Source organism: Oncorhynchus kisutch, unplaced genomic scaffold, assembly GCF_002021735.2.
Source record: "Oncorhynchus kisutch isolate 150728-3 unplaced genomic scaffold, Okis_V2 scaffold3947, whole genome shotgun sequence".
Lineage (NCBI taxonomy): Eukaryota > Metazoa > Chordata > Actinopteri > Salmoniformes > Salmonidae > Oncorhynchus > Oncorhynchus kisutch.
This window is the reverse complement of record NW_022265892.1, coordinates 226,777-250,803: the sequence shown is the minus strand read 5'-3', so window position 1 is coordinate 250,803 and position 24,027 is coordinate 226,777. Positions and strand designations below refer to the sequence as shown.

General features: G+C 40.7%; 26 non-coding genes across 26 annotated transcripts; all 26 read left to right on the top strand.

Moving 5' to 3' along the window:
* The first annotated feature begins 448 nt into the window (after window positions 1–448).
* On the top strand, window positions 449–521 carry trnav-aac (transfer RNA valine (anticodon AAC)). Its single transcript has one exon. It is a non-coding gene; the product is annotated as a tRNA-Val (tRNA).
* A 513-nt stretch (window positions 522–1,034) lies between these two features.
* trnav-cac (transfer RNA valine (anticodon CAC)) lies at window positions 1,035–1,107 on the top strand. Its single transcript has one exon. It is a non-coding gene; the product is annotated as a tRNA-Val (tRNA).
* A 588-nt stretch (window positions 1,108–1,695) lies between these two features.
* trnav-aac (transfer RNA valine (anticodon AAC)) lies at window positions 1,696–1,768 on the top strand. Its single transcript has one exon. It is a non-coding gene; the product is annotated as a tRNA-Val (tRNA).
* Window positions 1,769–2,531: 763 nt separating this feature from the next.
* Window positions 2,532–2,604, top strand: trnav-aac (transfer RNA valine (anticodon AAC)). The gene has a single exon. It is a non-coding gene; the product is annotated as a tRNA-Val (tRNA).
* Window positions 2,605–3,117: 513 nt separating this feature from the next.
* trnav-cac (transfer RNA valine (anticodon CAC)) lies at window positions 3,118–3,190 on the top strand. The gene has a single exon. It is a non-coding gene; the product is annotated as a tRNA-Val (tRNA).
* Window positions 3,191–3,779: 589 nt separating this feature from the next.
* Window positions 3,780–3,852, top strand: trnav-aac (transfer RNA valine (anticodon AAC)). The gene has a single exon. It is a non-coding gene; the product is annotated as a tRNA-Val (tRNA).
* A 763-nt stretch (window positions 3,853–4,615) lies between these two features.
* Window positions 4,616–4,688, top strand: trnav-aac (transfer RNA valine (anticodon AAC)). Its single transcript has one exon. It is a non-coding gene; the product is annotated as a tRNA-Val (tRNA).
* Window positions 4,689–5,201: 513 nt separating this feature from the next.
* On the top strand, window positions 5,202–5,274 carry trnav-cac (transfer RNA valine (anticodon CAC)). Its single transcript has one exon. It is a non-coding gene; the product is annotated as a tRNA-Val (tRNA).
* A 590-nt stretch (window positions 5,275–5,864) lies between these two features.
* Window positions 5,865–5,937, top strand: trnav-aac (transfer RNA valine (anticodon AAC)). Its single transcript has one exon. It is a non-coding gene; the product is annotated as a tRNA-Val (tRNA).
* Window positions 5,938–6,699: 762 nt separating this feature from the next.
* trnav-cac (transfer RNA valine (anticodon CAC)) lies at window positions 6,700–6,772 on the top strand. Its single transcript has one exon. It is a non-coding gene; the product is annotated as a tRNA-Val (tRNA).
* Window positions 6,773–7,535: 763 nt separating this feature from the next.
* Window positions 7,536–7,608, top strand: trnav-aac (transfer RNA valine (anticodon AAC)). The gene has a single exon. It is a non-coding gene; the product is annotated as a tRNA-Val (tRNA).
* A 513-nt stretch (window positions 7,609–8,121) lies between these two features.
* On the top strand, window positions 8,122–8,194 carry trnav-cac (transfer RNA valine (anticodon CAC)). Its single transcript has one exon. It is a non-coding gene; the product is annotated as a tRNA-Val (tRNA).
* A 1,425-nt stretch (window positions 8,195–9,619) lies between these two features.
* Window positions 9,620–9,692, top strand: trnav-aac (transfer RNA valine (anticodon AAC)). Its single transcript has one exon. It is a non-coding gene; the product is annotated as a tRNA-Val (tRNA).
* A 513-nt stretch (window positions 9,693–10,205) lies between these two features.
* Window positions 10,206–10,278, top strand: trnav-cac (transfer RNA valine (anticodon CAC)). Its single transcript has one exon. It is a non-coding gene; the product is annotated as a tRNA-Val (tRNA).
* Window positions 10,279–11,704: 1,426 nt separating this feature from the next.
* trnav-cac (transfer RNA valine (anticodon CAC)) lies at window positions 11,705–11,777 on the top strand. Its single transcript has one exon. It is a non-coding gene; the product is annotated as a tRNA-Val (tRNA).
* A 763-nt stretch (window positions 11,778–12,540) lies between these two features.
* Window positions 12,541–12,613, top strand: trnav-aac (transfer RNA valine (anticodon AAC)). Its single transcript has one exon. It is a non-coding gene; the product is annotated as a tRNA-Val (tRNA).
* A 513-nt stretch (window positions 12,614–13,126) lies between these two features.
* On the top strand, window positions 13,127–13,199 carry trnav-cac (transfer RNA valine (anticodon CAC)). The gene has a single exon. It is a non-coding gene; the product is annotated as a tRNA-Val (tRNA).
* Window positions 13,200–15,032: 1,833 nt separating this feature from the next.
* Window positions 15,033–15,105, top strand: trnav-aac (transfer RNA valine (anticodon AAC)). The gene has a single exon. It is a non-coding gene; the product is annotated as a tRNA-Val (tRNA).
* A 1,173-nt stretch (window positions 15,106–16,278) lies between these two features.
* On the top strand, window positions 16,279–16,351 carry trnav-aac (transfer RNA valine (anticodon AAC)). The gene has a single exon. It is a non-coding gene; the product is annotated as a tRNA-Val (tRNA).
* A 1,173-nt stretch (window positions 16,352–17,524) lies between these two features.
* Window positions 17,525–17,597, top strand: trnav-aac (transfer RNA valine (anticodon AAC)). Its single transcript has one exon. It is a non-coding gene; the product is annotated as a tRNA-Val (tRNA).
* Window positions 17,598–18,770: 1,173 nt separating this feature from the next.
* On the top strand, window positions 18,771–18,843 carry trnav-aac (transfer RNA valine (anticodon AAC)). The gene has a single exon. It is a non-coding gene; the product is annotated as a tRNA-Val (tRNA).
* Window positions 18,844–19,356: 513 nt separating this feature from the next.
* On the top strand, window positions 19,357–19,429 carry trnav-cac (transfer RNA valine (anticodon CAC)). Its single transcript has one exon. It is a non-coding gene; the product is annotated as a tRNA-Val (tRNA).
* Window positions 19,430–20,017: 588 nt separating this feature from the next.
* On the top strand, window positions 20,018–20,090 carry trnav-aac (transfer RNA valine (anticodon AAC)). The gene has a single exon. It is a non-coding gene; the product is annotated as a tRNA-Val (tRNA).
* A 512-nt stretch (window positions 20,091–20,602) lies between these two features.
* trnav-cac (transfer RNA valine (anticodon CAC)) lies at window positions 20,603–20,675 on the top strand. Its single transcript has one exon. It is a non-coding gene; the product is annotated as a tRNA-Val (tRNA).
* Window positions 20,676–22,511: 1,836 nt separating this feature from the next.
* trnav-aac (transfer RNA valine (anticodon AAC)) lies at window positions 22,512–22,584 on the top strand. Its single transcript has one exon. It is a non-coding gene; the product is annotated as a tRNA-Val (tRNA).
* A 512-nt stretch (window positions 22,585–23,096) lies between these two features.
* trnav-cac (transfer RNA valine (anticodon CAC)) lies at window positions 23,097–23,170 on the top strand. Its single transcript has one exon. It is a non-coding gene; the product is annotated as a tRNA-Val (tRNA).
* Window positions 23,171–24,027: the final 857 nt, after the last annotated feature.

Genomic DNA, 24,027 nt, shown 5'->3' with positions numbered 1-24,027 from the left:
TACTATACACAATACCCCATAATGACAAAGCGATAACATATAGTTTTTATTAATGAAAAAAATATTTAAAAAAAAACGTATTTACATACGTTTTCAGACCCTTTGCTATGAGGCTGGAAATTGAGCTCAGGTCCATCCTGTTTCCATTGATCATCCTTAGATATTTCTTTAACTTGATTGGAGTCCACCTGTGGTAAATTCAAATGATTGGTCATTTCTGCAGCATTGAAGGTACCCAAGAACACAGTGGCTTCCATCACTCTTAAATGGAAGAAGTTTTGAACCACCAAGCCTCTTCCAAGAGCCGGCGGCACACAATAATTCCCGGCTTCTCAAGCCTTATTGCTTAATTAATGGACTAAGTAATTTCTGATTTCATTAGGTTCTGAGAGCGATAAATGTCCCACCCAGCCAAAGTCAGTCACACCCTTTGAATTCCACTCATTAGGTTTCTGTAGTGTAGTGGTTATCACGTTCGCTTAACACGCGAAAGGTCCCCGGTTCGAGACCGGGCGGAAACATATTTTAAAAAATTGGACAGTAAGCCTATTCACTTAGGACTCGGTCCCAATTTCGGAATTCATGCTTTTCCTTCGCACTTCTCAATATTTGCTATTCAGACATACCTTTTTTAGTCGCGTAACGCACTCTGCATGTGTGGCTAGCTTGGGCGCTCTGAATATATTCCTGCTACGTGTGGTCTGAGGTCCATAATGATTCAAATAGTTTACCATGCCAGGGTAAGCTGACAAGAAACACAGCCCTTATTTCAAGTGTTTTTAAAATCCCCCGTGGGGAATATGAATGGTGGAAAAACGATTGGAACCATTTTCCTGTTTGACCGCTAGTTTTTAATGGGTATTATGGCTCTTTCTGTGGTACTCAATTTGGGATATTATGTGAGGTAGACTTGTGGGCATTCCTAATATTTTCCACGACTTCCTCTTTTTGTATTGTAGTTTCAGTAGTGTAGTGGTTATCACGTTCGCCTCACACGCGAAAGTCAGTCACACCCTTAGTTTTCCACACATTAGGTTTCCGTAGTGTAGTGGTTATCACTTTCGCCTCACACGCGAAAGGTCCCCGGTTCGAAACCGTGCGGAAACATTTTGTAATATTCAATATTTCCCAATGCCCAGAGGCTAGCATTTGGTTTGAAACAGTTGAGTTTTGTCTAAACCTTGCAGTCTACCTAGATTATTTTCTGTCATTACAGCTGCTTGATGTGACCGCTAGTTGTTAATGGGTACTATACACAATACCCCATAATGACAAAGCGATAACATATAGTTTTTATTAATGAAAAAAATATTTAAAAAAAAACTTATATACATACGTTTTCAGACCCTTTGCTATGAGGCTGGAAATTGAGCTCAGGTCCATCCTGTTTCCATTGATCATCCTTAGATATTTCTTTAACTTGATTGGAGTCCACCTGTGGTAAATTCAAATGATTGGTCATTTCTGCAGCATTGAAGGTACCCAAGAACACAGTGGCTTCCATCACTCTTAAATGCAAGAAGTTTTGAACCACCAAGCCTCTTCCAAGAGCCGGCGGCACACAATAATTCCCGGCTTCTCAAGCCTTATTGCTTAATTGATGGACTAAGTCATTTCTGATTTCATTAGGTTCTGAGAGCGATAAATGTCCCACCCAGCCAAAGTCAGTCACACCCTTTGAATACCTCTCATTAGGTTTCTGTAGTGTAGTGGTTATCACGTTCGCTTAACACGCGAAAGGTCCCCGGTTCGAGACCGGGCGGAAGCATTTTGTAATATTCAATATTTCCCAATGCCCAGAGGCTAACATTTGGTTTGAAACAGTTGAGGTTTGTCTAAACCTTGCTGTCTACCTCTCCGACCTGTGGATCAATGTTGCCGTTTTTTGGGGGACCTCCTCCGTGCGATCTGTATGAATGTGACCAGACTGACAGCTTCTCTGAGCCAGGCAAATTCATTTATCAGGGTCATTGTAATGGATATATCCAAATAAATGGCAATATAATCCAAGGTAAAACAAACTAACATGTAGATTGTTATCTGTCATTACAGCTGCTTGATGTGACCGCTAGTTTTTAATGGGTACTATACACAATACCCCATAATGACAAAGCGATAACATATAGTTTTTATTAATGAAAAAAATATTTTAAAAAAAACGTATTTACATACGTTTTCAGACCCTTTGCTATGAGGCTGGAAATTGAGCTCAGGTCCATCCTGTTTCCATTGATCATCCTTAGATATTTCTTTAACTTGATTGGAGTCCACCTGTGGTAAATTCAAATGATTGGTCATTTCTGCAGCATTGAAGGTACCCAAGAACACAGTGGCTTCCATCACTCTTAAATGGAAGAAGTTTTGAACCACCAAGCCTCTTCCAAGAGCCGGCGGCACACAATAATTCCCGGCTTCTCAAGCCTTACTGCTTAATTAATGGACTAAGTAATTTCTGATTTCATTAGGTTCTGAGAGCGATAAATGTCCCACCCAGCCAAAGTCAGTCACACCCTTTGAATTCCACTCATTAGGTTTCTGTAGTGTAGTGGTTATCACGTTCGCTTAACACGCGAAAGGTCCCCGGTTCGAGACCGGGCGGAAACATATTTTAAAAAATTGGACAGTAAGCCTATTCACTTAGGACTCGGTCCCAATTTCGGAATTCATGCTTTTCCTTCGCACTTCTCAATATTTGCTATTCAGACATACCTTTTTTAGTCGCGTAACGCACTCTGCATGTGTGGCTAGCTTGGGCGCTCTGAATATATTCCTGCTACGTGTGGTCTGAGGTCCATAATGATTCAAATAGTTTACCATGCCAGGGTAAGCTGACAAGAAACACAGCCCTTATTTCAAGTGTTTTTAAAATCCCCCGTGGGGAATATGAATGGTGGAAAAACGATTGGAACCATTTTCCTGTTTGACCGCTAGTTTTTAATGGGTATTATGGCTCTTTCTGTGGTACTCAATTTGGGATATTATGTGAGGTAGACTTGTGGGCATTCCTAATATTTTCCACGACTTCCTCTTTTTGTATTGTAGTTTCAGTAGTGTAGTGGTTATCACGTTCGCCTCACACGCGAAAGTCAGTCACACCCTTAGTTTTACACACATTAGGTTTCCGTAGTGTAGTGGTTATCACGTTCGCCTCACACGCGAAAGGTCCCCGGTTCGAAACCGTGCGGAAACATTTTGTAATATTCAATATTTCCCAATGCCCAGAGGCTAGCATTTGGTTTGAAACAGTTGAGTTTTGTCTAAACCTTGCAGTCTACCTAGATTATTTTCGGTCATTACAGCTGCTTGATGTGACCGCTAGTTGTTAATGGGTACTATACACAATACCCCATAATGACAAAGCGATAACATATAGTTTTTATTAATGAAAAAAATATTTAAAAAAAAACTTATATACATACGTTTTCAGACCCTTTGCTATGAGGCTGGAAATTGAGCTCAGGTCCATCCTGTTTCCATTGATCATCCTTAGATATTTCTTTTTTCTTGATTGGAGTCCACCTGTGGTAAATTCAAATGATTGGTCATTTCTGCAGCATTGAAGGTACCCAAGAACACAGTGGCTTCCATCACTCTTAAATGCAAGAAGTTTTGAACCACCAAGCCTCTTCCAAGAGCCGGCGGCACACAATAATTCCCGGCTTCTCAAGCCTTATTGCTTAATTAATGGACTAAGTAATTTCTGATTTCATTAGGTTCTGAGAGCGATAAATGTCCCACCCAGCCAAAGTCAGTCACACCCTTTGAATACCTCTCATTAGGTTTCTGTAGTGTAGGGGTTATCACGTTCGCTTAACACGCGAAAGGTCCCCGGTTCGAGACCGGGCGGAAGCATTTTGTAATATTCAATATTTCCCAATGCCCAGAGGCTAACATTTGGTTTGAAACAGTTGAGGTTTGTCTAAACCTTGCTGTCTACCTCTCCGACCTGTGGATCAATGTTGCCGTTTTTTGGGGGACCTCCTCCGTGCGATCTGTATGAATGTGACCAGACTGACAGCTTCTCTGAGCCAGGCAAATTCATTTATCAGGGTCATTGTAATGGATATATCCAAATAAATGGCAATATAATCCAAGGTAAAACAAACTAAAATGTAGATTGTTATCTGTCATTACAGCTGCTTGATGTGACCGCTAGTTTTTAATGGGTACTATACACAATACCCCATAATGACAAAGCGATAACATATAGTTTTTATTAATGAAAAAAATATTTAAAAAAAAACGTATTTACATACGTTTTCAGACCCTTTGCTATGAGGCTGGAAATTGAGCTCAGGTCCATCCTGTTTCCATTGATCATCCTTAGATATTTCTTTAACTTGATTGGAGTCCACCTGTGGTAAATTCAAATGATTGGTCATTTCTGCAGCATTGAAGGTACCCAAGAACACAGTGGCTTCCATCACTCTTAAATGGAAGAAGTTTTGAACCACCAAGCCTCTTCCAAGAGCCGGCGGCACACAATAATTCCCGGCTTCTCAAGCCTTATTGCTTAATTAATGGACTAAGTAATTTCTGATTTCATTAGGTTCTGAGAGCGATAAATGTCCCACCCAGCCAAAGTCAGGCACACCCTTTGAATTCCACTCATTAGGTTTCTGTAGTGTAGTGGTTATCATGTTCGCTTAACACGCGAAAGGTCCCCGGTTCGAGACCGGGCGGAAACATATTTTAAAAAATTGGACAGTAAGCCTATTCACTTAGGACTCGGTCCCAATTTCGGAATTCATGCTTTTCCTTCGCACTTCTCAATATTTGCTATTCAGACATACCTTTTTTAGTCGCGTAACGCACTCTGCATGTGTGGCTAGCTTGGGCGCTCTGAATATATTCCTGCTACGTGTGGTCTGAGGTCCATAATGATTCAAATAGTTTACCATGCCAGGGTAAGCTGACAAGAAACACAGCCCTTATTTCAAGTGTTTTTAAAATCCCCCGTGGGGAATATGAATGGTGGAAAAACGATTGGAACCATTTTCCTGTTTGACCGCTAGTTTTTAATGGGTATTATGGCTCTTTCTGTGGTACTCAATTTGGGATATTATGTGAGGTAGACTTGTGGGCATTCCTAATATTTTCCACGACTTCCTCTTTTTGTATTGTAGTTTCAGTAGTGTAGTGGTTATCACGTTCGCCTCACACGCGAAAGTCAGTCACACCCTTAGTTTTCCACACATTAGGTTTCCGTAGTGTAGTGGTTATCACGTTCGCCTCACACGCGAAAGGTCCCCGGTTCGAAACCGTGCGGAAACATTTTGTAATATTCAATATTTTTCCCAATGCCCAGAGGCTAGCATTTGGTTTGAAACAGTTGAGTTTTGTCTAAACCTTGCAGTCTACCTAGATAATTTTCTGTCATTACAGCTGCTTGATGTGACCGCTAGTTGTTAATGGGTACTATACACAATACCCCATAATGACAAAGCGATAACATATAGTTTTTATTAATGAAAAAAATATTTTAAAAAAAACGTATATACAAACGTTTTCAGACCCTTTGCTATGAGGCTGGAAATTGAGCTCAGGTCCATCCTGTTTCCATTGATCATCCTTAGATATTTCTTTAACTTGATTGGAGTCCACCTGTGGTAAATTCAAATGATTGGTCATTTCTGCAGCATTGAAGGTACCCAAGAACACAGTGGCTTCCATCACTCTTAAATGCAAGAAGTTTTGAACCACCAAGCCTCTTCCAAGAGCCGGCGGCACACAATAATTCCCGGCTTCTCAAGCCTTATTGCTTAATTAATGGACTAAGTAATTTCTGATTTCATTAGGTTCTGAGAGCGATAAATGTCCCACCCAGCCAAAGTCAGTCACACCCTTTGAATACCTCTCATTAGGTTTCTGTAGTGTAGTGGTTATCACGTTCGCTTAACACGCGAAAGGTCCCCGGTTCGAGACCGGGCGGAAGCATTTTGTAATATTCAATATTTCCCAATGCCCAGAGGCTAACATTTGGTTTGAAACAGTTGAGGTTTGTCTAAACCTTGCTGTCTACCTCTCCGACCTGTGGATCAATGTTGCCGTTTTTTGGGGGACCTCCTCCGTGCGATCTGTATGAATGTGACCAGACTGACAGCTTCTCTGAGCCAGGCAAATTCATTTATCAGGGTCATTGTAATGGATATATCCAAATAAATGGCAATATAATCCAAGGTAAAACAAACTAAAATGTAGATAGTTATCTGTCATTACAGCTGCTTGATGTGACCGCTAGTTTTTAATGGGTACTATACACAATACCCCATAATGACAAAGCGATAACATATAGTTTTTATTAATGAAAAAAATATTTAAAAAAAACGTATTTACATACGTTTTCAGACCCTTTGCTATGAGGCTGGAAATTGAGCTCAGGTCCATCCTGTTTCCATTGATCATCCTTAGATATTTCTTTAACTTGATTGGAGTCCACCTGTGGTAAATTCAAATGATTGGTCATTTCTGCAGCATTGAAGGTACCCAAGAACACAGTGGCTTCCATCACTCTTAAATGGAAGAAGTTTTGAACCACCAAGCCTCTTCCAAGAGCCGGCGGCACACAATAATTCCCGGCTTCTCAAGCCTTATTGCTTAATTAATGGACTAAGTAATTCCTGATTTCATTAGGTTCTGAGAGCGATAAACGTCCCACCCAGCCAAAGTCAGCCACACCCTTTGAATTCCACTCATTAGGTTTCCGTAGTGTAGTGGTTATCACGTTTGCCTCACACGCAAAAGGTCCCTGGTTCGAAACCGGGCGGAAGCATTTTGTAATATTCAATATTTCCCAATGCCCAGAGGCTAACATTTGGTTTGAAACAGTTGAGGTTTTTCTAAACCTTGCTGTCTACCTCTCCGACCTGTGGATCAATGTTGCCGTTTTTTGGGGGACCTCCTCCGTGCGATCTGTATGAATGTGACCAGACTGACAGCTTCTCTGAGCCAGGCAAATTCATTTATCAGGGTCATTGTAATGGATATATCCAAATAAATGGCAATATAATCCAAGGTAAAACAAACTAAAATGTAGATTGTTATCTGTCATTACAGCTGCTTGATGTGACCGCTAGTTTTTAATGGGTACTATACACAATACCCCATAATGACAAAGCGATAACATATAGTTTTTATTAATGAAAAAAATATTTTAAAAAAAACGTATTTACATACGTTTTCAGACCCTTTGCTATGAGGCTGGAAATTGAGCTCAGGTCCATCCTGTTTCCATTGATCATCCTTAGATATTTCTTTAACTTGATTGGAGTCCACCTGTGGTAAATTCAAATGATTGGTCATTTCTGCAGCATTGAAGGTACCCAAGAACACAGTGGCTTCCATCACTCTTAAATGGAAGAAGTTTTGAACCACCAAGCCTCTTCCAAGAGCCGGCGGCACACAATAATTCCCGGCTTCTCAAGCCTTATTGCTTAATTAATGGACTAAGTAATTTCTGATTTCATTAGGTTCTGAGAGCGATAAATGTCCCACCCAGCCAAAGTCAGTCACACCCTTTGAATTCCACTCATTAGGTTTCTGTAGTGTAGTGGTTATCACGTTCGCTTAACACGCGAAAGGTCCCCGGTTCGAGACCGGGCGGAAACATATTTTAAAAAATTGGACAGTAAGCCTATTCACTTAGGACTCGGTCCCAATTTCGGAATTCATGCTTTTCCTTCGCACTTCTCAATATTTGCTATTCAGACATACCTTTTTTAGTCGCGTAACGCACTCTGCATGTGTGGCTAGCTTGGGCGCTCTGAATATATTCCTGCTACGTGTGGTCTGAGGTCCATAATGATTCAAATAGTTTACCATGCCAGGGTAAGCTGACAAGAAACACAGCCCTTATTTCAAGTGTTTTTAAAATCCCCCGTGGGGAATATGAATGGTGGAAAAACGATTGGAACCATTTTCCTGTTTGACCGCTAGTTTTTAATGGGTATTATGGCTCTTTCTGTGGTACTCAATTTGGGATATTATGTGAGGTAGACTTGTGGGCATTCCTAATATTTTCCACGACTTCCTCTTTTTGTATTGTAGTTTCAGTAGTGTAGTGGTTATCACGTTCGCCTCACACACGAAAGTCAGTCACACCCTTAGTTTTCCACACATTAGGTTTCCGTAGTGTAGTGGTTATCACGTTCGCCTCACACGCGAAAGGTCCCCGGTTCGAAACCGTGCGGAAACATTTTGTAATATTCAATATTTTTCCCAATGCCCAGAGGCTAGCATTTGGTTTGAAACAGTTGAGTTTTGTCTAAACCTTGCAGTCTACCTAGATTATTTTCTGTCATTACAGCTGCTTGATGTGACCGCTAGTTGTTAATGGGTACTATACACAATACCCCATAATGACAAAGCGATAACATATAGTTTTTATTAATGAAAAAAATATTTAAAAAAAAACTTATATACATACGTTTTCAGACCCTTTGCTATGAGGCTGGAAATTGAGCTCAGGTCCATCCTGTTTCCATTGATCATCCTTAGATATTTCTTTAACTTGATTGGAGTCCACCTGTGGTAAATTCAAATGATTGGTCATTTCTGCAGCATTGAAGGTACCCAAGAACACAGTGGCTTCCATCACTCTTAAATGCAAGAAGTTTTGAACCACCAAGCCTCTTCCAAGAGCCGGCGGCACACAATAATTCCCGGCTTCTCAAGCCTTATTGCTTAATTAATGGACTAAGTAATTTCTGATTTCATTAGGTTCTGAGAGCGATAAATGTCCCACCCAGCCAAAGTCAGTCACACCCTTTGAATACCTCTCATTAGGTTTCTGTAGTGTAGTGGTTATCACGTTTGCTTAACACGCGAAAGGTCCCCGGTTCGAGACCGGGCGGAAGCATTTTGTAATATTCAATATTTCCCAATGCCCAGAGGCTAACATTTGGTTTGAAACAGTTGAGGTTTGTCTAAACCTTGCTGTCTACCTCTCCGACCTGTGGATCAATGTTGCCGTTTTTTGGGGGACCTCCTCCGTGCGATCTGTATGAATGTGACCAGACTGACAGCTTCTCTGAGCCAGGCAAATTCATTTATCAGGGTCATTGTAATGGATATATCCAAATAAATGGCAATATAATCCAAGGTAAAACAAACTAAAATGTAGATTGTTATCTGTCATTACAGCTGCTTGATGTGACCGCTAGTTTTTAATGGGTACTATACACAATACCCCATAATGACAAAGCGATAACATATAGTTTTTATTAATGAAAAAAATATTTAAAAAAAACGTATTTACATACGTTTTCAGACCCTTTGCTATGAGGCTGGAAATTGAGCTCAGGTCCATCCTGTTTCCATTGATCATCCTTAGATATTTCTTTAACTTGATTGGAGTCCACCTGTGGTAAATTCAAATGATTGGTCATTTCTGCAGCATTGAAGGTACCCAAGAACACAGTGGCTTCCATCACTCTTAAATGGAAGAAGTTTTGAACCACCAAGCCTCTTCCAAGAGCCGGCGGCACACAATAATTCCCGGCTTCTCAAGCCTTATTGCTTAATTAATGGACTAAGTAATTTCTGATTTCATTAGGTTCTGAGAGCGATAAATGTCCCACCCAGCCAAAGTCAGTCACACCCTTTGAATTCCACTCATTAGGTTTCTGTAGTGTAGTGGTTATCACGTTCGCTTAACACGCGAAAGGTCCCCGGTTCGAGACCGGGCGGAAACATATTTTAAAAAATTGGACAGTAAGCCTATTCACTTAGGACTCGGTCCCAATTTCGGAATTCATGCTTTTCCTTCGCACTTCTCAATATTTGCTATTCAGACATACCTTTTTTAGTCGCGTAACGCACTCTGCATGTGTGGCTAGCTTGGGCGCTCTGAATATATTCCTGCTACGTGTGGTCTGAGGTCCATAATGATTCAAATAGTTTACCATGCCAGGGTAAGCTGACAAGAAACACAGCCCTTATTTCAAGTGTTTTTAAAATCCCCCGTGGGGAATATGAATGGTGGAAAAACGATTGGAACCATTTTCCTGTTTGACCGCTAGTTTTTAATGGGTATTATGGCTCTTTCTGTGGTACTCAATTTGGGATATTATGTGAGGTAGACTTGTGGGCATTCCTAATATTTTCCACGACTTCCTCTTTTTGTATTGTAGTTTCAGTAGTGTAGTGGTTATCACGTTCGCCTCACACACGAAAGTCAGTCACACCCTTAGTTTTCCACACATTAGGTTTCCGTAGTGTAGTGGTTATCACGTTCGCCTCACACGCGAAAGGTCCCCGGTTCGAAACCGTGCGGAAACATTTTGTAATATTCAATATTTTTCCCAATGCCCAGAGGCTAGCATTTGGTTTGAAACAGTTGAGTTTTGTCTAAACCTTGCAGTCTACCTAGATTATTTTCTGTCATTACAGCTGCTTGATGTGACCGCTAGTTGTTAATGGGTACTATACACAATACCCCATAATGACAAAGCGATAACATATAGTTTTTATTAATGAAAAAAATATTTAAAAAAAAACTTATATACATACGTTTTCAGACCCTTTGCTATGAGGCTGGAAATTGAGCTCAGGTCCATCCTGTTTCCATTGATCATCCTTAGATATTTCTTTAACTTGATTGGAGTCCACCTGTGGTAAATTCAAATGATTGGTCATTTCTGCAGCATTGAAGGTACCCAAGAACACAGTGGCTTCCATCACTCTTAAATGCAAGAAGTTTTGAACCACCAAGCCTCTTCCAAGAGCCGGCGGCACACAATAATTCCCGGCTTCTCAAGCCTTATTGCTTAATTAATGGACTAAGTAATTTCTGATTTCATTAGGTTCTGAGAGCGATAAATGTCCCACCCAGCCAAAGTCAGTCACACCCTTTGAATACCTCTCATTAGGTTTCTGTAGTGTAGTGGTTATCACGTTCGCTTAACACGCGAAAGGTCCCCGGTTTGAGACCGGGCGGAAGCATTTTGTAATATTCAATATTTCCCAATGCCCAGAGGCTAACATTTGGTTTGAAACAGTTGAGGTTTGTCTAAACCTTGCTGTCTACCTCTCCGACCTGTGGATCAATGTTGCCGTTTTTTGGGGGACCTCCTCCGTGCGATCTGTATGAATGTGACCAGACTGACAGCTTCTCTGAGCCAGGCAAATTCATTTATCAGGGTCATTGTAATGGATATATCCAAATAAATGGCAATATAATCCAAGGTAAAACAAACTAAAATGTAGATAGTTATCTGTCATTACAGCTGCTTGATGTGACCGCTAGTTTTTAATGGGTACTATACACAATACCCCATAATGACAAAGCGATAACATATAGTTTTTATTAATGAAAAAAATATTTAAAAAAAAATGTATTTACATACGTTTTCAGACCCTTTGCTATGAGGCTGGAAATTGAGCTCAGGTCCATCCTGTTTCCATTGATCATCCTTAGATATTTCTTTAACTTGATTGGAGTCCACCTGTGGTAAATTCAAATGATTGGTCATTTCTGCAGCATTGAAGGTACCCAAGAACACAGTGGCTTCCATCACTCTTAAATGGAAGAAGTTTTGAACCACCAAGCCTCTTCCAAGAGCCGGCGGCACACAATAATTCCCGGCTTCTCAAGCCTTATTGCTTAATTAATGGACTAAGTAATTCCTGATTTCATTAGGTTCTGAGAGCGATAAACGTCCCACCCAGCCAAAGTCAGCCACACCCTTTGAATTCCACTCATTAGGTTTCCGTAGTGTAGTGGTTATCACGTTTGCCTCACACGCAAAAGGTCCCTGGTTCGAAACCGGGCGGAAGCATTTTGTAATATTCAATATTTCCCAATGCCCAGAGGCTAACATTTGGTTTGAAACAGTTGAGGTTTTTCTAAACCTTGCTGTCTACCTCTCCGACCTGTGGATCAATGTTGCCGTTTTTTGGGGGACCTCCTCCGTGCGATCTGTATGAATGTGACCAGACTGACAGCTTCTCTGAGCCAGGCAAATTCATTTATCAGGGTCATTGTAATGGATATATCCAAATAAATGGCAATATAATCCAAGGTAAAACAAACTAAAATGTAGATTGTTATCTGTCATTACAGCTGCTTGATGTGACCGCTAGTTTTTAATGGGTACTATACACAATACCCCATAATGACAAAGCGATAACATATAGTTTTTATTAATGAAAAAAATATTTAAAAAAAAACGTATTTACATACGTTTTCAGACCCTTTGCTATGAGGCTGGAAATTGAGCTCAGGTCCATCCTGTTTCCATTGATCATCCTTAGATATTTCTTTAACTTGATTGGAGTCCACCTGTGGTAAATTCAAATGATTGGTCATTTCTGCAGCATTGAAGGTACCCAAGAACACAGTGGCTTCCATCACTCTTAAATGGAAGAAGTTTTGAACCACCAAGCCTCTTCCAAGAGCCGGCGGCACACAATAATTCCCGGCTTCTCAAGCCTTATTGCTTAATTAATGGACTAAGTAATTTCTGATTTCATTAGGTTCTGAGAGCGATAAATGTCCCACCCAGCCAAAGTCAGTCACACCCTTTGAATACATCTCATTAGGTTTCTGTAGTGTAGTGGTTATCACGTTTGCTTAACACGCGAAAGGTCCCCGGTTCGAGACCGGGCGGAAACATATTTTAAAAAATTGGACAGTAAGCCTATTCACTTAGGACTTGGTCCCAATTTCAGAATTCATGCTTTTCCTTCGCACTTCTCAATATTTGCTATTCAGACATACCTTTTTTAGTCGCGTAACGCACTCTGCATGTGTGGCTAGCTTGGGCGCTCTGAATACATTCCTGCTACGTGTGGTCTGAGGTCCATAATGATTCAAATAGTTTACCATGCCAGGGTAAGCTGACAAGAAACACAGCCCTTATTTCAAGTGTTTTTAAAATCCCCCGTGGGGAATATGAATGGTGGAAAAACGATTGGAACCATTTTCCTGTTTGACCGCTAGTTTTTAATGGGTATTATGGCTCTTTCTGTGGTACTCAATTTGGGATATTATGTGAGGTAGACTTGTGGGCATTCCTAATATTTTCCATGACTTCCTCTTTTTGTATTGTAGTTTCAGTAGTGTAGTGGTTATCACGTTCGCCTCACACGCGAAAGTCAGTCACACCCTTAGTTTTCCGCACATTAGGTTTCCGTAGTGTAGTGGTTATCACGTTCGCCTCACACGCGAAAGGTCCCCGGTTCGAAACCGTGCGGAAACATTTTGAAATATTCAATATTTCCCAATGCCCAGAGGCTAGCATTTGGTTTGAAACAGTTGAGTTTTGTCTAAACCTTGCAGTCTACCTAGATTATTTTCTGTCATTACAGCTGCTTGATGTGACCGCTAGTTGTTAATGGGTACTATACACAATACCCCATAATGACAAAGCGATAACATATAGTTTTTATTAATGAAAAAAATATTTTAAAAAAAACTTATATACATACGTTTTCAGACCCTTTGCTATGAGGCTGGAAATTGAGCTCAGGTCCATCCTGTTTCCATTGATCATCCTTAGATATTTCTTTAACTTGATTGGAGTCCACCTGTGGTAAATTCAAATGATTGGTCATTTCTGCAGCATTGAAGGTACCCAAGAACACAGTGGCTTCCATCACTCTTAAATGCAAGAAGTTTTGAACCACCAAGCCTCTTCCAAGAGCCGGCGGCACACAATAATTCCCGGCTTCTCAAGCCTTATTGCTTAATTAATGGACTAAGTAATTTCTGATTTCATTAGGTTCTGAGAGCGATAAATGTCCCACCCAGCCAGTCAGTCACACCCTTTGAATATCTCTCATTAGGTTTCTGTAGTGTAGTGGTTATCACGTTCGCTTAACACGTGAAAGGTCCCCGGTTCGAGACCGGCCGGAAACATATTTAAAAAAATTGGACAGTAAGCCTATTCACTTAGGACTCGGTCCCAATTTCAGAATTCATGCTTTTCCTTCGCACTTCTCAATATTTGCTATTCAGACATACCTTTTTTAGTCGCGTAACGCACTCTGCATGTGTGGCTAGCTTGGGCGCTCTGAATACATTCCTGCTACGTGTGGTCTGAGGTCCATAATGATTCAAATAGTTTAACATGCCAGGGTAAGCTGACATGAAACACAGCCCTTATTTCAAGTGTTTTTAAAATCCCCCGTGGGGAATATGAATGGTGGAAAAACGATTGGAACCATTTTCCTGTTTGACCGCTAGTTTTTAATGGGTATTATGGCTCTTTCTGTGGTACTCAATTTGGGATATTATGTGAGGTAGACTTGTGGGCATTCCTAATATTTTCCACGACTTCCTCTTTTTGTATTGTAGTTTCAGTAATGTAGTGGTTATCACGTTCGCCTCACACGCGAAAGTCAGTCACACCCTTAGTTTTCCACACATTAGGTTTCCGTAGTGTAGTGGTTATCACATTCTCCTCACACGCGAAAGGTCCCTGGTTCGAAACCATGCGGAAACATTTTGTAATATTCAATATTTCCCAATGCCCAGAGGCTAGCATTTGGTTTGAAACAGTTGAGTTTTGTCTAAACCTTGCAGTCTACCTAGATTATTTTCTGTCATTACAGCTGCTTGATGTGACCGCTAGTTGTTAATGGGTACTATACACAATACCCCATAATGACAAAGCGATAACATATAGTTTTTATTAATGAAAAAAATATTTAAAAAAAAACTTATATACATACGTTTTCAGACCCTTTGCTATGAGGCTGGAAATTGAGCTCAGGTCCATCCTGTTTCCATTGATCATCCTTAGATATTTCTTTAACTTGATTGGAGTCCACCTGTGGTAAATTCAAATGATTGGTCATTTCTGCAGCATTGAAGGTACCCAAGAACACAGTGGCTTCCATCACTCTTAAATGCAAGAAGTTTTGAACCACCAAGCCTCTTCCAAGAGCCGGCGGCACACAATAATTCCCGGCTTCTCAAGCCTTATTGCTTAATTAATGGACTAAGTCATTTCTGATTTCATTAGGTTCTGAGAGCGATAAATGTCCCACCCAGCCAAAGTCAGTCACACCCTTTGAATACCTCTCATTAGGTTTCTGTAGTGTAGTGGTTATCACGTTCGCTTAACACGCGAAAGGTCCCCGGTTCGAGACCTGGTGGAAACATATTTTAAAAAATTGGACAGTAAGCCTATTCACTTAGGACTCGGTCCCAATTTCAGAATTCATGCTTTTCCTTCGCACTTCTCAATATTTGCTATTCAGACATACCTTTTTTAGTCGCGTAACGCACTCTGCATGTGTGGCTAGCTTGGGCGCTCTGAATACATTCCTGCTACGTGTGGTCTGAGGTCCATAATGATTCAAATAGTTTACCATGCCAGGGTAAGCTGACAAGAAACACAGCCCTTATTTCAAGTGTTTTTAAAATCCCCCGTTGGGAATATGAATGGTGGAAAAACGATTGGAACCATTTTCCTGTTTGACCGCTAGTTTTTAATGGGTATTATGGCTCTTTCTGTGGTACTCAATTTGGGATATTATGTGAGGTAGACTTGTGGGCATTCCTAATATTTTCCACGACTTCCTCTTTTTGTATTGTAGTTTCAGTAATGTAGTGGTTATCACGTTCGCCTCACACGCGAAAGTCAGTCACACCCTTAATTTTCCACACATTAGGTTTCCGTAGTGTAGTGGTTATCACATTCTCCTCACACGCGAAAGGTCCCTGGTTCGAAACCATGCGGAAACATTTTGTAATATTCAATATTTCCCAATGCCCAGAGGCTAGCATTTGGTTTGAAACAGTTGAGTTTTGTCTAAACCTTGCAGTCTACCTAGATTATTTTCTGTCATTACAGCTGCTTGATGTGACCGCTAGTTTTTAATGGGTACTATACACAATACCCCATAATGACAAAGCGATAACATATAGTTTTTATTAATGAAAAAAATATTTAAAAAAAACTTATTTACATACGTTTTCAGACCCTTTGCTATGAGGCTGGAAATTGAGCTCAGGTCCATCCTGTTTCCATTGATCATCCTTAGATATTTCTTTAACTTGATTGGAGTCCACCTGTGGTAAATTCAAATGATTGGTCATTTCTGCAGCATTGAAGGTACCCAAGAACACAGTGGCTTCCATCACTCTTAAATGGAAGAAGTTTTGAACCACCAAGCCTCTTCCAAGAGCCGGCGGCACACAATAATTCCCGGCTTCTCAAGCCTTATTGCTTAATTAATGGACTAAGTCATTTCTGATTTCATTACGTTCTGAGAGCGATAAATGTCCCACCCAGCCAAAGTCAGTCACACCCTTTGAATTCCACTCATTAGGTTTCCGTAGTATAGTGGTTATCACGTTCGCTTAACATGCGAAAGGTCCCCGGTTCGAGACCGGGTGGAAACATATTTCAAAAAATTGGACAGTAAGCCTATTCACTTAGGACTCGGTCCCAATTTCAGAATTCATGCTTTTCCTTCGCACTTCTCAATATTTGCTATTCAGACATACCTTTTTTAGTCGCGTAACGCACTCTGCATGTGTGGCTAGCTTGGGCGCTCTGAATACATTCCTGCTACGTGTGGTCTGAGGTCCATAATGATTCAAATAGTTTACCATGCCAGGGTAAGCTGACAAGAAACACAGCCCTTATTTCAAGTGTTTTTAAAATCCCCCGTGGGGAATATGAATGGTGGAAAAACGATTGGAACCATTTTCCTGTTTGACCGCTAGTTTTTAATGGGTATTATGGCTCTTTCTGTGGTACTCAATTTGGGATATTATGTGAGGTAGACTTGTGGGCATTCCTAATATTTTCCACGACTTCCTCTTTTTGTATTGTAGTTTCAGTAATGTAGTGGTTATCACGTTCGCCTCACACGCGAAAGTCAGTCACACCCTTAGTTTTCCACACATTAGGTTTCTGTAGTGTAGTGGTTATCACATTCTCCTCACACGCGAAAGGTCCCTGGTTCGAAACCATGCGGAAACATTTTGTAATATTCAATATTTCCCAATGCCCAGAGGCTAGCATTTGGTTTGAAACAGTTGAGTTTTGTCTAAACCTTGCAGTCTACCTAGATTATTTTCTGTCATTACAGCTGCTTGATGTGACCGCTAGTTTTTAATGGGTACTATACACAATACCCCATAATGACAAAGCGATAACATATAGTTTTTATTAATGAAAAAAATATTTAAAAAAAACTTATTTACATACGTTTTCAGACCCTTTGCTATGAGGCTGGAAATTGAGCTCAGGTCCATCCTGTTTCCATTGATCATCCTTAGATATTTCTTTAACTTGATTGGAGTCCACCTGTGGTAAATTCAAATGATTGGTCATTTCTGCAGCATTGAAGGTACCCAAGAACACAGTGGCTTCCATCACTCTTAAATGGAAGAAGTTTTGAACCACCAAGCCTCTTCCAAGAGCCGGCGGCACACAATAATTCCCGGCTTCTCAAGCCTTATTGCTTAATTAATGGACTAAGTCATTTCTGATTTCATTACGTTCTGAGAGCGATAAATGTCCCACCCAGCCAAAGTCAGTCACACCCTTTGAATTCCACTCATTAGGTTTCCGTAGTATAGTGGTTATCACGTTCGCTTAACATGCGAAAGGTCCCCGGTTCGAGACCGGGTGGAAACATATTTCAAAAAATTGGACAGTAAGCCTATTCACTTAGGACTCGGTCCCAATTTCAGAATTCATGCTTTTCCTTCGCACTTCTCAATATTTGCTATTCAGACATACCTTTTTTAGTCGCGTAACGCACTCTGCATGTGTGGCTAGCTTGGGCGCTCTGAATACATTCCTGCTACGTGTGGTCTGAGGTCCATAATGATTCAAATAGTTTACCATGCCAGGGTAAGCTGACAAGAAACACAGCCCTTATTTCAAGTGTTTTTAAAATCCCCCGTGGGGAATATGAATGGTGGAAAAACGATTGGAACCATTTTCCTGTTTGACCGCTAGTTTTTAATGGGTATTATGGCTCTTTCTGTGGTACTCAATTTGGGATATTATGTGAGGTAGACTTGTGGGCATTCCTAATATTTTCCACGACTTCCTCTTTTTGTATTGTAGTTTCAGTAATGTAGTGGTTATCACGTTCGCCTCACACGCGAAAGTCAGTCACACCCTTAGTTTTCCACACATTAGGTTTCTGTAGTGTAGTGGTTATCACATTCTCCTCACACGCGAAAGGTCCCTGGTTCGAAACCATGCGGAAACATTTTGTAATATTCAATATTTCCCAATGCCCAGAGGCTAGCATTTGGTTTGAAACAGTTGAGTTTTGTCTAAACCTTGCAGTCTACCTAGATTATTTTCTGTCATTACAGCTGCTTGATGTGACCGCTAGTTTTTAATGGGTACTATACACAATACCCCATAATGACAAAGCGATAACATATAGTTTTTATTAATGAAAAAAATATTTAAAAAAAACGTATTTACATACGTTTTCAGACCCTTTGCTATGAGGCTGGAAATTGAGCTCAGGTCCATCCTGTTTCCATTGATCATCCTTAGATATTTCTTTAACTTGATTGGAGTCCACCTGTGGTAAATTCAAATGATTGGTCATTTCTGCAGCATTGAAGGTACCCAAGAACACAGTGGCTTCCATCACTCTTAAATGGAAGAAGTTTTGAACCACCAAGCCTCTTCCAAGAGCCGGCGGCACACAATAATTCCCGGCTTCTCAAGCCTTATTGCTTAATTAATGGACTAAGTCATTTCTGATTTCATTACGTTCTGAGAGCGATAAATGTCCCACCCAGCCAAAGTCAGTCACACCCTTTGAATTCCACTCATTAGGTTTCCGTAGTATAGTGGTTATCACGTTCGCTTAACATGCGAAAGGTCCCCGGTTCGAGACCGGGCGGAAACATATTTTAAAAAATTGAACAGTAAGCCTATTCACTTAGGACTCGGTCCCAATTTCAGAATTCATGCTTTTCCTTCGCACTTCTCAATATTTGCTATTCAGACATACCTTTTTTAGTCGCGTAACGCACTCTGCATGTGTGGCTAGCTTGGGCGCTCTGAATACATTCCTGCTACGTGTGGTCTGAGGTCCATAATGATTCAAATAGTTTACCATGCCAGGGTAAGCTGACAAGAAACACAGCCCTTATTTCAAGTGTTTTTAAAATCCCCCGTAGGGAATATGAATGGTGGAAAAACAATTGGAACCATTTTCCTGTTTGACCGCTAGTTTTGAATGGGTATTATGGCTCTTTCTGTGGTACTCAATTTGGGATATTATGTGAGGTAGACTTGTGGGCATTCCTAATATTTTCCACGACTTCCTCTTTTTGTATTGTAGTTTCAGTAATGTAGTGGTTATCACGTTCGCCTCACACGCGAAAGTCAGTCACACCCTTAGTTTTCCACACATTAGGTTTCCGTAGTGTAGTGGTTATCACATTCGCCTCACACGCGAAAGGTCCCTGGTTCGAAACCATGCGGAAACATTTTGTAATATTCAATATTTCCCAATGCCCAGAGGCTAGCATTTGGTTTGAAACAGTTGAGTTTTGTCTAAACCTTGCAGTCTACCTAGATTATTTTCTGTCATTACAGCTGCTTGATGTGACCGCTAGTTTTTAATGGGTACTATACACAATACCCCATAATGACAAAGCGATAACATATAATTTTTATTAATGAAAAAAATATTTAAAAAAAAACTTATTTACATACGTTTTCAGACCCTTTGCTATGAGGCTGGAAATTGAGCTCAGGTCCATCCTGTTTCCATTGATCATCCTTAGATATTTCTTTAACTTGATTGGAGTCCACCTGTGGTAAATTCAAATGATTGGTCATTTCTGCAGCATTGAAGGTACCCAAGAACACAGTGGCTTCCATCACTCTTAAATGGAAGAAGTTTTGAACCACCAAGCCTCTTCCAAGAGCCGGCGGCACACAATAATTCCCGGCTTCTCAAGCCTTATTGCTTAATTAATGGACTAAGTAATTTCTGATTTCATTAGGTTCTGAGAGCGATAAATGTCCCACCCAGCCAAAGTCAGTCACACCCTTTGAATACATCTCATTAGGTTTCTGTAGTGTAGTGGTTATCATGTTTGCTTAACACGCGAAAGGTCCCTGGTTCGAGACCGGGCGGAAACATATTTAAAAAATTGGACAGTAAGCCTATTCACTTAGGACTTGGTCCCAATTTCAGAATTCATGCTTTTCCTTCGCTCTTCTCAATATTTGCTATTCAGACATACCTTTTTTAGTCGCGTAACGCACTCTGCATGTGTGGCTAGCTTGGGCGCTCTGAATACATTCCTGCTACGTGTGGTCTGAGGTCCATAATGATTCAAATAGTTTACCATTCCAGGGTAAGCTGACAAGAAACACAGCCCTTATTTCAAGTGTTTTTAAAATCCCCCGTAGGGAATATGAATGGTGGAAAAACGATTGGAACCATTTTCCTGTTTGACCGCTAGTTTTTAATGGGTATTATGGCTCTTTCTGTGGTACTCAATTTGGGATATTATGTGAGGTAGACTTGTGGGCATTCCTAATATTTTCCACGACTTCCTCTTTTTGTATTGTAGTTTCAGTAATGTAGTGGTTATCACGTTCGCCTCACACGCGAAAGTCAGTCACACCCTTAGTTTTCCACACATTAGGTTTCCGTAGTGTAGTGGTTATCACATTCGCCTCACACGCGAAAGGTCCCTGGTTCGAAACCATGCGGAAACATTTTGTAATATTCAATATTTCCCAATGCCCAGAGGCTAGCATTTGGTTTGAAACAGTTGAGTTTTGTCTAAACCTTGCAGTCTACCTAGATTATTTTCTGTCATTACAGCTGCTTGATGTGACCGCTAGTTTTTAATGGGTACTATACACAATACCCCATAATGACAAAGCGATAACATATAATTTTTATTAATGAAAAAAATATTTAAAAAAAAAATTATTTACATACGTTTTCAGACCCTTTGCTATGAGGCTGGAAATTGAGCTCAGGTCCATCCTGTTTCCATTGATCATCCTTAGATATTTCTTTAACTTGATTGGAGTCCACCTGTGGTAAATTCAAATGATTGGTCATTTCTGCAGCATTGAAGGTACCCAAGAACACAGTGGCTTCCATCACTCTTAAATGGAAGAAGTTTTGAACCACCAAGCCTCTTCCAAGAGCCGGCGGCACACAATAATTCCCGGCTTCTCAAGCCTTATTGCTTAATTAATGGACTAAGTAATTTCTGATTTCATTACGTTCTGAGAGCGATAAATGTCCCACCCAGCCAAAGTCAGTCACACCCTTTGAATTCCACTCATTAGGTTTCCGTAGTATAGTGGTTATCACGTTCGCTTAACACACGAAAGGTCCCCGGTTCGAGACCGGGTGGAAACATATTTTAAAAAATTGGACAGTAAGCCTATTCACTTAGGACTCGGTCCCAATTTCGGAATTCATGCTTTTCCTTCGCACTTCTCAATATTTGCTATTCAGACATACCTTTTTTAGTCGCGTAACGCACTCTGCATGTGTGGCTAGCTTGGGCGCTCTGAATACATTCCTGCTACGTGTGGTCTGAGGTCCATAATGATTCAAATAGTTTACCATGCCAGGGTAAGCTGACAAGAAACACAGCCCTTATTTCAAGTGTTTTTAAAATCCCCCGTGGGGAATATGAATGGTGGAAAAACGATTGGAACCATTTTCGTGTTTGACCGCTAGTTTTTAATGGGTATTATGGCTCTTTCTGTGGTACTGCAATTTGGGATATTATGTGAGGTAGACTTGTGGGCATTCCTAATATTTTCCACGACTTCCTCTTTTTGTATTGTAGTTTCAGTAGTGTAGTGGTTATCACGTTCGCCTCACACGCGAAAGTCAGTCACACCCTTAGTTTTCCACACATTAGGTTTCTGTAGTGTAGTGGTTATCACATTTGCCTCACACGCGAAAGGTCCCTGGTTCGAAACCGTGCGGAAACATTTTGTAATATTCAATATTTCCCAATGCCCAGAGGCTAGCATTTGGTTTGAAACAGTTGAGTTTTGTCTAAACCTTGCAGTCTACCTAGATTATTTTCTGTCATTACAGCTGCTTGATGTGACCGCTAGTTTTTAATGGGTACTATACACAATACCCCATAATGACAAAGCGATAACATATAATTTTTATTAATGAAAAAAATATTTAAAAAAAAACTTATTTACATACGTTTTCAGACCCTTTGCTATGAGGCTGGAAATTGAGCTCAGGTCCATCCTGTTTCCATTGATCATCCTTAGATATTTCTTTAACTTGATTGGAGTCCACCTGTGGTAAATTCAAATGATTGGTCATTTCTGCAGCATTGAAGGTACCCAAGAACACAGTGGCTTCCATCACTCTTAAATGGAAGAAGTTTTGAACCACCAAGCCTCTTCCAAGAGCCGGCGGCACACAATAATTCCCGGCTTCTCAAGCCTTATTGCTTAATTAATGGACTAAGTAATTTCTGATTTCATTACGTTCTGAGAGCGATAAATGTCCCACCCAGCCAAAGTCACTCACACCCTTTGAATTCCACTCATTAGGTTTCTGTAGTGTAGTGGTTATCACGTTCGCTTAACACGCGAAAGGTCCCCGGTTCGAGACCGGGCGGAAAAATATTTAAAAAATTGGACAGTAAGCCTATTCACTTAGGACTCGGTCCCAATTTCGGAATTCATGCTTTTCCTTCGCACTTCTCAATATTTGCTATTCAGACATACCTTTTTTAGTCGCGTAACGCACTCTGCATGTGTGGCTAGCTTGGGCGCTCTGAATACATTCCTGCTACGTGTGGTCTGAGGTCCATAATGATTCAAATAGTTTACCATGCCAGGGTAAGCTGACAAGAAACACAGCCCTTATTTCAAGTGTTTTTAAAATCCCCCGTGGGGAATATGAATGGTGGAAAAACGATTGGAACCATTTTCCTGTTTGACCGCTAGTTTTTAATGGGTATTATGGCTCTTTCTGTGGTACTCAATTTGGGATATTATGTGAGGTAGACTTGTGGGCATTCCTAATATTTTCCACGACTTCCTCTTTTTGTATTGTAGTTTCAGTAGTGTAGTGGTTATCACGTTCGCCTCACACGCGAAAGTCAGTCACACCCTTAGTTTTCCACACATTAGGTTTCCGTAGTGTAGATGGTTATCACGTTCGCCTCACACGCGAAAGGTCCCCGGTTCGAAACCGTGCGGAAACATTTTGTAATATTCAATATTTCCCAATGCCCAGAGGCTAGCATTTGGTTTGAAACAGTTGAGTTTTGTCTAAACCTTGCAGTCTACCTAGATTATTTTCTGTCATTACAGCTGCTTGATGTGACCGCTAGTTGTTAATGGGTACTATACACAATACCCCATAATGACAAAGCGATAACATATAGTTTTTATTAATGAAAAAAATATTTAAAAAAAAACGTATTACATACGTTTTCAGACCCTTTGCTATGAGGCTGGAAATTGAGCTCAGGTCCATCCTGTTTCCATTGATCATCCTTAGATGTTTCTTCAACTTGATTGGAGTCCACCTGTGGTAAATTCAAATGATTGGTCATTTCTGCAGCATTGAAGGTACCCAAGAACACAGTGGCTTCCATCACTCTTAAATGGAAGAAGTTTTGAACCACCAAGCCTCTTCCAAGAGCCGGCGGCACACAATAATTCCCGGCTTCTCAAGCCTTATTGCTTAATTAATGGACTAAGTAATTTCTGATTTCATTAGGTTCTGAGAGCGATAAACGTCCCACCCAGCCAAAGTCAGCCACACCCTTTGAATTACACTCATTAGGTTTCCGTAGTGTAGTGGTTATCACGTTGCCTCACACACAAAGGTCCCTGGTTCGAAACCAGGCGGAAGCATTTTGTAATATTCAATATTTCCCAATGCCCAGAGGCTAACATTTGGTTTGAAACAGTTGAGGTTTGTCTAAACCTTGCTGTCTACCTCTCCGACCTGTGGATCAATGTTGCCGTTTTTTGGGGGACCTCCTCCGTGCGATCTGTATGAATGTGACCAGACTGACAGCTTCTCTGAGCCAGGCAAATTCATTTATCAGGG